Source organism: Drosophila persimilis, unplaced genomic scaffold (assembly GCF_003286085.1).
Source record: "Drosophila persimilis strain 14011-0111.01,24,50 unplaced genomic scaffold, DperRS2 tig00000804-arrow-arrow-pilon, whole genome shotgun sequence".
Lineage (NCBI taxonomy): Eukaryota > Metazoa > Arthropoda > Insecta > Diptera > Drosophilidae > Drosophila > Drosophila persimilis.
This window is the reverse complement of record NW_020825356.1, coordinates 865,880-877,355: the sequence shown is the minus strand read 5'-3', so window position 1 is coordinate 877,355 and position 11,476 is coordinate 865,880. Positions and strand designations below refer to the sequence as shown.

Below are 11,476 nucleotides of genomic sequence, written 5' to 3'. Positions count from 1 at the left end.
CCCTGCCCTGCGCCCATTGTCGCTGGAGCTGTGTTCCCATGACAGCCGTCGATTAAGAGGGGGTTTCACCATCACCACCCCACCTCTTACCATACCATGGCCGGGCTTTGGAGCAATTGAAGCGATCAAAGGGCATAAATTTATGCAAATTATTTTCACGCCTTTTTAGATATGCAATTTTTTTCCCGCCTTCATTTTTGTCACTGAGGACCTCTCGGACTAGGGGTTGGTGAGGGGAACAATGGCTCTGTATGTGCTTATCGCAGGAATTAGCCGGATATATGGAGTCGAGATTGCGGACTGACCGAGATCAACAAGTGGAATTGGACAAATCTGAGTTAAAAAAAAAACAAAACATTAGAACACAACCAGCGGTCGTGCTTCCTCTCGTTCTCTATATGCTTTTCCTATCTCTCATGATAAGTCGCAGCCGAATTGAAAGAGATCGCAGAGACATCCCTTCTCCCGCCATTAACAAACAAATCAAGTCGTCCCTTTTGCAAAATCCGGCACTAAAAGACATAAACCATAAGCTCACATTAACAATGACTGAGTACCTGGTATAAAAGTAGAGCCACGGCCCTTGCCGCGTCTCACAGGGTCTCCGCTCGTTCTGGTAGATCATTCACTGTGGTTCGCTCGAGAAAATATGCCCCATTATGGCGCGTATCCGTGGAAGCGTGAACCGAATGCCAGGTGTTGGGAAGCGCCGAACGTCATCTAACGACAGCGCCCGCCAAGAACGAGAGGACGGGGCCAGGCCCAGTCAATTAGCCAAATTGTTTTTATGGCCAAGAACGCAACCGAAACCAAAGCTGGGCCAGATGATTCCTGATTGTCTTGATGGGCATCGCATTTGCTGAGTGTGGCTTGGCCCCAGCTGGTCTCCGTTCCGTTGCTGATCCGCCGCCGCTGTTGCACCCACATCAAGTGAGGTCGCGAGCCGTCCACTTCCGCCCCGCTACAACCCTTGGTAATCCGCCCCATTCCACGCACGCTCCCCCCCCTCCCACTCCCGAGTTGAGGCGCAAACGTGTGAGAATTTTGCGTAATTGAGTTTCAACTTCAAAGCTCGCTAACCGCATGCACTCGAATGGGGACCTCGGACCGGGCCCCGAGCCCCGTGCTGCGAGCCCCGTGCTCCGTGCCCCGTGCTCCCAGCTCTGTTAGCTGATTTGCATATGCGGACCCACCTTTTCCCGTTGCTTTTTTCTCATGGCGAAAGGTCAACGCTGCCCTGGGCCTGGGCCAGGGTCCTGGTGAATGAGAATGAGACTGGGCATATTTGAGCTGTCAACACCTCCCACCCACCCGAATACTTAAGGGAAAGGCTAAAAAGAAACCCAAATGGTTAGGGTCGGGCCTGGGGTGTTTGGAGTGTGAGTGGTGGTGGGGGCTGTGTGTGCCAAGTGAGTCAAATTAGAGTGGAGTCGAGCTCGGCTCCGATTTGGCTTGGCTTGGGCCATGGATAAACACTTAATTTATCAAAAATTTTCACTTGTTATGCTAATAGAAAAGGCAGTCGGTGGAGGAGAATATAATAATTATGGGTGAAGGGAGGATAAAAAAAAGAGCCCACTGGAAAAATAATTTTAACAAACGGAGGCAAACCAAATATAATCAGTCAAATATTTTACAAATAAAAAATAAGTTTCCACTGAAATAACCAGAGTACCAGACTATCAGCCATTCTCCGCCTTTTGCAAAGTTTTTCGATCACAGTTTTGGAAATATTCGTACGAATTGAAATCTGTGTGCTTCGGTTTTCGCAACTTCTTGTAAGGATAGTGTTTCATTCCCGAATTTGTTTGCGATATTTCACTTGAAAAATTAAAGAGCAAACGACATCTGTAACCCATGACAATCAATTCCAAACATTTTGCGATTTGCGATCATCGGAGGCTGCCTGAACATTCTTCTTGGTTTTTCATTCAATAAAAGAAAAAGAATTCAGTTTCAAACACAATGCTTTGTGCCAGATCGGAATGATTATATTAAAATTAGTACCCTGAAATCTTACTAATTGAAAAAGAAAAATAAATGAAAAATGCATCGGCCGGGAATCGAACCCGGGCCGTTCGCGTGGGAGGCGAACATTCTACCACTGAACTACCGATGCTTTGTTAAATTTACTAAAATTTTCCTAATGATCAAGCTGCTCTAACTCAACTTTCATTTGACAAGTTAGTCTCATACTTTCTCTCTGCAACGCTGCATCGATCCCGCTCTCTTTCATCGCTGCAGAAAATGCTGGTTTGATATTTTTGATTGATATTAACTTATTCTAAGCCTTACTTAACAGTTCTAAAATGAATATTATGAGCAAAACTTGTTAGGACAGACGGATTTTCCAATATTGATTATGCTCATCTAGAATGCATATTTCGTGGTGAATCGAAAATGTTTTCTTCAATGTAACGATAGTGCTGGCAGAGAGGATTTCGTTTATAGCATAATTATGATTAAGAGATCGGCATGCTATTATTTCCTTGAGGAATTGGGGCAGTCCGAGAACTTATACAATTTTTATAAGCGAATTGTTTAATTTCGAATGACACGATCAGATACCATTTGCCATGAGCGATTAAGGATTGATTCATACAATAAAACCTCAAGAAAACCCAAAAAATCGATATGGAAAGTTTCAAAAATGGAGAATAAAGACTCTAAAAATTATATTAAATATTGGTCCAAAGAATATGGTTGCAACAGAAATAAGTAATTTAATGAGAGGAATACAATTAGTGGTGGATATAATATGGTAGATAAGGTATAATAAGATCCCAAACGGTCCATGCAATGATTAATTCGATCTACAAAGTGGAAGGAACAACGGTATCGGAATAGGAATCATGAAGTTTATGCGGTTCAACAGATCAGGGATGTCTGTCACCCCTGATCGAATTGATACTATTATATACTATATATTTACTATACTATTTATTTTTCAGGCTAATATGTGTAGATCGAAGATATTAAACAGTATAGGAAAGATCCTAAGATGTGATACGATTTGTGAGAGGAATATATTACAGTCTGAAAACGAAAGATCAGTCTTTTCCTCAACTAAACCAACTATACTTGCATGTCGTGAACGTCGGATGTAGTTAATATCCCTTTAGAACCAACATAGTCTCCAAATCTTTATAATTGTGGAAACATCAGGGATGTTTTCCAATCCTCCTGCTCTACAGATATCGGGTGTAAAATGAAAAAAAAAAAATACTTTGCATCGGCCGGGAATCGAACCCGGGCCGTTCGCGTGGGAGGCGAACATTCTACCACTGAACTACCGATGCTTTGTTAAATCCGTTACAATTTTCTCGATCATAAAGTTGAGATCATTCAGGATACGTTAGTTTTAAGGGTATAGGGACGTGTGGACACACGCGCGATAGATCTAGCCACACATTTTCCGGGAGGGATATGTCGCTAAACTACTGGTGGAATTTCTGCCGATGGCATATGTATTGATGTGTATCGCGATATAATTGCATGTACATACATATATACCGTCGAACTTCTCTATTACGAACCTCCGTGCAACGAAGTTTTCTATACAACAAATTTATTTCCAGAACACTGCAATTCCATATTCTGCAAAAACGAATTCTCTATTACGAGTATTCTATATTCCATTATATTCTCTACAACGAACTCCCTCTCGAGATTCGCTATCTTGAATTTCGACTGTACTCGCTTTCTAGATCGCTGTATCCATTCCGCTGTAGCCGTACAGCGTTACATCATTTTTCCTGATACTTTCTTTCTGAAGAAAAGTTTTGTTTTGGTAATCGTATAGGGCTCTCCAAAGAACGATATACGCTAGCATCGACACTTTTTTTGTCATAATTGCTATGGCGATTCCCAAACATTGCCTGCAGAGCATCGATTAAAGGAACTATCGATTCTCTATAATGCATATACTATACTATACTGCTGCATTCCGATCTCTGTGTATCCCCGTCTCTATACTCGTCTGTACCCCTCTCTTTTTAAAGTACTCATACTATTCTTCTTGCTGAATGGTATGTCTTCAGTCCCCTCTCTCTCCCTCTTGTGGTGTTTTGTCTGGCGGGCAAAGTCATAACTTCACTTATCAACATTAGCTGTTTCCAGAGTGCCAGGGTGCGGGGCAAGGACAGGGTGTGTGGTGTGTGGTGTGTGGTGTGTGGTGTGGCAGGGGCAGCGCTTGAGATATTCATATATTTTAATACGCTGTTTATATTTTATGAAGGCAAATGAATGCACAAGGAAATGAAGGCACACAACAGAACACAGAATACAGAACTGCGCTACAAGCGAATGTGGAGAAGGGGTGTAGTGTACGATATGGGCGTAGGAGTGTGGGGTTACCAAAAAATTCAACACCAAATGTGTGAGTGTGTGTGGCGCAGCACACAGACAAGGCAAGAGGAGAGGAGAGGAGAGGAGAGAGTCTTGGCAAAACCGAAGCCCAACCTCGCTTCGAGCTATAGACGAGTTTACAGTTATCAAGGGAAAATTATCATCTGCCATGAATCTCGATAAAATTCATATTCATATGCGAGCCAGAGCAACGCAAGCGCGGTGCAAGGGAAAGAGCCACAATGTCCGGGGCCGGCATTGTATCTAGATGGTAGCTAACCACACAACACACACACACACACACACTCTTACGGGTCCCAAAATGGGATAGCTGTACGTGTATCTATGTGAGTGGCAAGTGGTCCGTGGGTCACAGGAAACAGGGACGATGGGCCGCCAGACACACGTTTGCCAGCAACAGCCACGGGAACAGAAAAAGGCAATAGCAACAGCAGCAACAATTCCTTGATATGAAAAACGGGCTCACAACTAATTTTTGGAAACAAATGACTCTCGTCCTCTCTTAACCCCAGCCGAGCCCAACACAACCCCGAACCCGAATCCGAGCTCGAGCCCGAGCCAGAGCCAGAGCTCCAACCCACTGCCTCATATTAAAGCTGATTTCAGGCAAAGTTCTGGTAGAAATTGCTTTTAAATTGCTTCCAATATTGACGGCTCTTTTGGTTTCTCTGCTCATGGATAATCTCTGGCGATAAGTGAATAGCACTAGGGCATTATTATAATGGGAGTTCTTATTGGAACACAGCATAAGAGGAGCCAGCAAATCTGAAAGATATACGCAAGGAAGAAATGGGAGAAAACATTGATGCTATTCAGAGGCTTGCACTAATTGATCGTAATAAATTTGCGTATAGTTCTACTTGAGGGACGAGTCGGGATATCTTGAACCTTGTGAACCATTAAACCTATGTGAGTATCTGCCGAATGACGGTTGATTGCATTTGAATGAAATGGAGACACGAAAAGTTGTTTCCTCAAAAATAGTCGAAGGCCATCGATACTCTGATAAGATGCGATTTATTTCCGCTGGTCGTCTAGATGAAAGTCGAGCCATAAAGTCTAAGTAAATATCTCAGTTTAAGAGATTCCTTAAACTGCCACAGACTAGCTACCTTTAAGCCGGCAGTGAAACCCCCACTGAAAGGGCAGTGCGATAATTAAGTAATTTCAGATTCCAGATTCCAAATCCTGCGTTTGCCGCATCTCTCGAGGAGCCGGGGCCAGGCCAAAGCACTTAAATATTTACAGTTATATGTATCTGTAGTTCAAAGATAAAAGTGCGCGTGCTGCCTAACGCAGCCCCACTCCACCGCGGTCTTTACGGTGGGGAGAAGTGGGGTCTGGGGTTGGACCATCAAGTGAACAGCACCAGGACCAGGAGCAGGGCAAGGACTACGACCAGAACCAGAACCAGAACCAGAACCGGGACTAGTAGCGGGGCGTGCGAGTTCATTAGCAGGCAAAGGGTTTAATTACCTTTTCTGTTCATTTAGCGCCACTTGGCTAACGCGCTCTTGAGCAATGCAAACCGAAAACCGACTCAAACAAGAGCTTGGCCGAGGTCTGAGGACTGGGTACTGGGGACAGAGGATGGGTGGCGCGCCACGGATGGACCACCTGAGCTGCAGTGCGTCTCCCTTTCTCTCTCAGGCAAACACAACTTTTTCATGTACACAGTTAATTAAAAAAAAAAAAGAGAGAGGCAGAAGAAGCCGGGAAAGTCGTAAAAAAAGAAGGAGCTCAAAAAGCACCAGCAGCGGTCCTCAGCTGGAACACTGGAACTAGAGTGGATGCCGCTGCTTGAGTTCACCTCCCACTCCCACTCCCACTCTCCCTTTCTCGCTCCTCTCTCTCTCTCTCTCCTCACAATTAGCGTTAGAGATACACGACAGAGTGCTTTAGTATGTGTGTGGGAGGAATATTCCCGCTAAAGGGAAATTGAGGAAGCTGCCAGCCAGCAAACCGGGAACATGAAAGAAATTAGCATCGTGACCGAAACTCCAGCCTGACCCGGATGACGCCCAAGCCCCGACCCGTACCCGCACCCGTACCCGGAGAACCACTTGAAGGCGCACTTATTACACCTGAGCTGCAGCTAAGTATGTTTACAAGATGTTCCGGCTGGGTAGCGGAAGCCCGAATGCTAAGAGAACTCAAACTCAACTCGACTTCCGGTCTCCTGCTCCTGCTCCTGCTCCTGCTCCTGGACCTCATCATGGTTCTGGGCGTTTATTATACCCTTTGAGAAGGTATTATGATAATGACCAAATGTTTGCCATGTAGAAATATACCCCTATACTCTTTGCCTACTGGGTATAACTGGACTGCCAGGTCAGACTGGGTATAGCTGGACTGCCAGGTCAGACCCTACAAGATAGGTACGAATATTTAAAAAACATACATATGTAGCATGCCGGCAAGCGTATCTCCAACTTCGTTTATCAAAGATATCCTATCTGCTGTGCTTTTTAATAAATTTACACAAATAGGCGGTTGGCAGTCGAGGTACGAGGCACGGGATGATGATGAGTGAAAACGGAAGGACTGTAACCCAGTTCGGTCCACTTATAAATCCTTTAACTGTCGCTCGTCGCCTGTGTCCTGGCAGTCGAAGGAAACAAATTTTACCCAAGGGGGTAATCGACAAAATATATTCGATAAGAAATTTGTATTACCAAAAACACAACACAAGATGATGTAATCATCGATTTGGGGGTTGGGACGGGCCTTTGCCTGGGACTTTTCTTTGTATGGGATTCGGGGCACTGATTGCTACTCCTCCACATGGCTACCAGGCTCCTTGGCCACCTGCTGTTCTGCCGCTCTGGCATTCTGTGCGATGTTGTCACTCGGTGAATTGCTTTGGAGACCTCTAACGTGACTAACGGGCGCCACAAAGGTGTCGTCTGGCGGCGTCTGGGAAGAGCCCTGGGATTGGCATTGGCCTGGGGATGGGGATGGGGATTGGATCAGACAGCATCCAATGACAGGAACAGGAACAGCAACAGCTACGACTCCATGCACCGATTGCTTTTTAATCGATTCCATTTACAAATAAATTGCTTCGCATGGTTCGAGCCTGGGTTCGGGTGCGGGCTCGGGCGGGTTGATTTATCTATTGCCAAGTGAAGTTTTGCCAGCCACGAAGTAGAGCTAGTAACTACGACCAGCAAATACCCTTAAGACTCATGATGGAGGTCGTGAGTTTACGTAAATATTATCATAAGATGTCAGTCATACCTGCTATCTCTGAATCCTCAATCAACAAAATGGTCACTCTGGAAGTATATTGAAAGTTGAACCCTTAGTATCACAATACATGAGTATTCATTCCATGAGAATATTGCTTTCATAGGGTTCGTCCTAGGCTGATAAAGATTAAATGGAAGATGATATGGAATAGAAGCATTAGGAAGGAATTCCTGATGGGATTCTTTTTAGTGGCAGGCCTGCTCTGAAGCCCAGGGTCCAGGGCTAATGACGAGAACTCCACCTGCACGATTTTATGGCGGATCGGACGTCATAAAACCCTCAGACAATGAAAGCTCCGAGCCTGAAGCCGGTGCTTAATGAAGTTTCGCGGTTTTTAAGACGGTGGAGAGGAATGATGGGAGGAGGGGGGGGCGGATGGGGGGAATGGGGATTTCCTTTCACTTTTACGACTATGCAACATGTGTCTGGGCATGGTCTTGCTTGGAGCAGATTGGAGCAGGGGGCGTAGCTGTATTGATTTTTCTCCTTTTTGGTCACCGAAGTTGCCTACTTTCTCCGTACTTTACGATAACGGGATGAAACGGAGATGGGATGCGAACGGGAATGGGGAAATGCTAATGGGGTAATGGGTGGGTGGGAGTACGCACTTAGCCCTGATGATGGCGTGGCAGGAAAAAATAACAATAATAATTTGAAAATTATGAAAGCTATAAACGCATAAATTTTCTTTGCAGGCGAAACCATCTCCCATTATATACGACATTTTAATAATTTTCCATACGCCGTCGTCGTCTTGGGCGAACTTTTGCTTTGCTTTGGCTCTGATTGAGAGTGGTGGTTGGGGCAGGGGCAGGCCAGAGCAGGGGTTGGATGGCTGGTGGCAGACACACACACTCACACACACACAAAAATACTGATACAGAGATATAGACACACCCATAAAATGCCTACGAGGAGCGCAACACTATATAAAAATTCATAATGCAAACATAAATTTTCATTTGAATATTTCGCCGTCTTCTTCTTTGGGGGCGCAAATCGCTGCCACACAGTCAGACGCGTCCTTGCTACTTGCTGCTTGCTACTTGCTACCCATTCCCCTACCACCCTACCACCCTACCCGTGGACCCAAGGATCCCACTCCCCGATCCCTGCCAATATATAGACAAATAAATGGGTGGAGCTGCAATGGGCGGCAAAGACAGAGGCAAAGGCGGCCTCGACGATGAAAATGCTTCTTCCCAGTCAGAGGCCTGATGCTGCTGGTGCTTCTGATGTTGATGATGCCACCTTCCGCTCTGCTGTCTGGGTGCTGTGTTTCCCCTTTCTGGGCAATACCCTCGCCCCCTGCAATCATATTTTTGGTGTTGTAAACATTTTCCAGTCGACATCATATGAATTATGGGGGTCGTACCGCGAAAAGCTTTTATAATCGTGCGCAAATCGCGCAAAGAGCGAAAAAAAAATCCATGATGTACATGCAGTACACCGCCGTCAACCCCCCTGAAAACTGCAAATGCCCGAAATATGTTTGCATTCCGCGGTTTGACAAGTTAATGCGAATCTGGCTAAGACCCCAGACCCGCGGCTCTAAGCAAGATACAGAGGAAAGTACAGAGTCATGGTACTGGCGAATGGAGTACGGGATCTCTATCGATTCCACAAGCACGGATAGTTATCAGCGTACTTACATTACAGCGCGAGGAAGGACCCCAGTTGATCCCACTTTAAACTGGGCGAAAGCACTTCCATAATCGGGTGGGTTACTTATTTCCGGTGCCACTTCCACGGAACAGATGTGGGGAGAGTCTAGTTTTTGCCTGGGACTTTTTTACGGCTCTAGAGTGCTCGAATCTGGAGGGCATTCGCCTCAGAAGAGAAATACCATTGTAGGGAAACCTCAGTCAAAAGGAGACAGTCAAAATAGACTTGAATGGTTTCGGGTTGGATCAGTTCAATTATGATGTCTAATTGCACTTAATCGGTGAACAAGCGACAATGTATATAGGCATCTTAATCATATACTTTTTCACGGATCTTACAATGGAGAAATAAACTTTTGGGGACAAAAGGATGCACTAACCATTGATACCCAAATCTCAGGTGTTTCTTTCTTCCTACATCCTACAGTCACGAAATGCATTATCACACCAGAAATTCACCCAGGAGTCATCCCAGGATGAGCTGGTAATTAACATTCATAGCCCTGGCTCCCAGCCACTCCGGCGACCTTTAATTGAGTGCACAAATACCTTGCCCCGGCTCATCCTCTTCCATGGAAGCGTCCGGCCACTCCAGCGTTGACAAATGGAGCGCACGCCCTGGCCGGGACCAGCGTACAACAAGTGAAATTGATGACTGGCCATCAATTCGCCGGAGTCGGGAGCTGGGAGCCGGAGAGACATCCGACGATGGCGCCGCGCGATAGCCCCGCCTACATGACCTTGCCTAACCAAACGCCAGCCGAATGGGGCATCAACAACATGCCAATAAATGGTCATCCTGTGTCCTTATCCAGGGAAGACCCCCACCCAATCCCCAGCAGCTTGGCGCGCGGTCAACAGTTGAAAGTCACGTTTGCATGTATGTAAAGCGGCTTGGGGTTGAGACCCTGAGGGCTGGGGACTCGCTCTAGGAGTGGGCTGAAGGGTTCATCGTTCACTCTCCATGTTGCGGCCATAAAACACGCCACAGGAATTATTAATGGATCTCTCCGCTGGACTCCATCTCGATGGTTTTTGCGGTTGAATTCTGAGATTGACAGTGGTGCTGGCCGATGCCGATGGACCCCAGCTAGGGGATGCTAGGGGTGGCTTGGCCTCCCCGGGTGTGCCAGCTGTGATTGATTTCGAATCGTTTTTCAATTGGCAAGCCAGTAGACGACCGCACCGCAGTGGAGTCGAAGAGTCAGAGAGTCCCCCTTGGTCCGATTGGGGTTATTTGGTTATTTGCATTTGACAAATTGTTTGCTTGTAAAGTCAACGATTGGGCAAGGCCATAACGTCCTGGCATTAGGGCTGGGGGGTTGGGGAAGGACCTGGGGCTGTGGCTGGGCTTGGGCTTGGGTCTGGGGGCTTTTCAGTATGTTTCTATCTGCGTGTGTATTTTGGCAATCGCGGTAATTACTCAAAACCGAATATTTTCGGGGCGAGACGCGGCGCGTTCTGGTAATGTTTTGTAAGTTAATATCCTGTTTGTTATTGCCGCGACCAACGCCATTACACACACATGGATATACACACACACACACACACACACATGCACAATGCAGGTCTTGTCTGATGAATTGATTAAACAATTTCCTACCCTCGACTTGACTGCGTTTTTTCGTTGTTCTTTGTACCCTTGCTATCCTTTGGGTACTATACATTCCCCCAGGCGTTTGTCAACCCAAGAGCAAGTATTTCCGACTCTATGAGGAATTAATACATATATGTATACAGTCCCATTTCAGGAAGCATATTGCTGTGTCCCTCTTTTCACAGCTTAGCTTCAAAGTCCGACTATTATGATCGGTTTTTTTCGGAGCACAATCCGATCAAGCTAATCCAATTTTATATTCCATCAGAAGCTATAGGAATTATACGTAGATATATGTAGATCTGCAAGGGCATCTAAGCCTTCGGTACTCGAAGATGGCTTTGCGTGCTTTTTTTGTATGCGGCCAGACGACAACATTGTAGACCAAGGCCAGAGCCTGCCAGGTAGGTGTGTGGCAGTAGAAGAGAGTGTGGAACGGGGGGTGCAACAGAGGCGGGGTGTGCACGGGGAACAGGCGCATCGTTGGCATTGGCAACAAATCACTTTAGTTGTGCGTGATAAATTGAGTTGTTGTGTTTTGCGTTAATTGGGGCAATTTCCATCGAATCAAGTCAAAGCAGAATGGGCCGAAGAG

At 46.0% G+C, this 11,476-nt stretch overlaps 2 non-coding genes across 2 annotated transcripts; both read right to left on the bottom strand.

Moving 5' to 3' along the window:
* Positions 1–2,048: 2,048 nt before the first annotated feature.
* Trnag-ccc lies at positions 2,049–2,119 on the bottom strand. The gene has a single exon. It is a non-coding gene; the product is annotated as a tRNA-Gly (tRNA).
* A 1,109-nt stretch (positions 2,120–3,228) lies between these two features.
* On the bottom strand, positions 3,229–3,299 carry Trnag-ccc. The gene has a single exon. It is a non-coding gene; the product is annotated as a tRNA-Gly (tRNA).
* Positions 3,300–11,476: the final 8,177 nt, after the last annotated feature.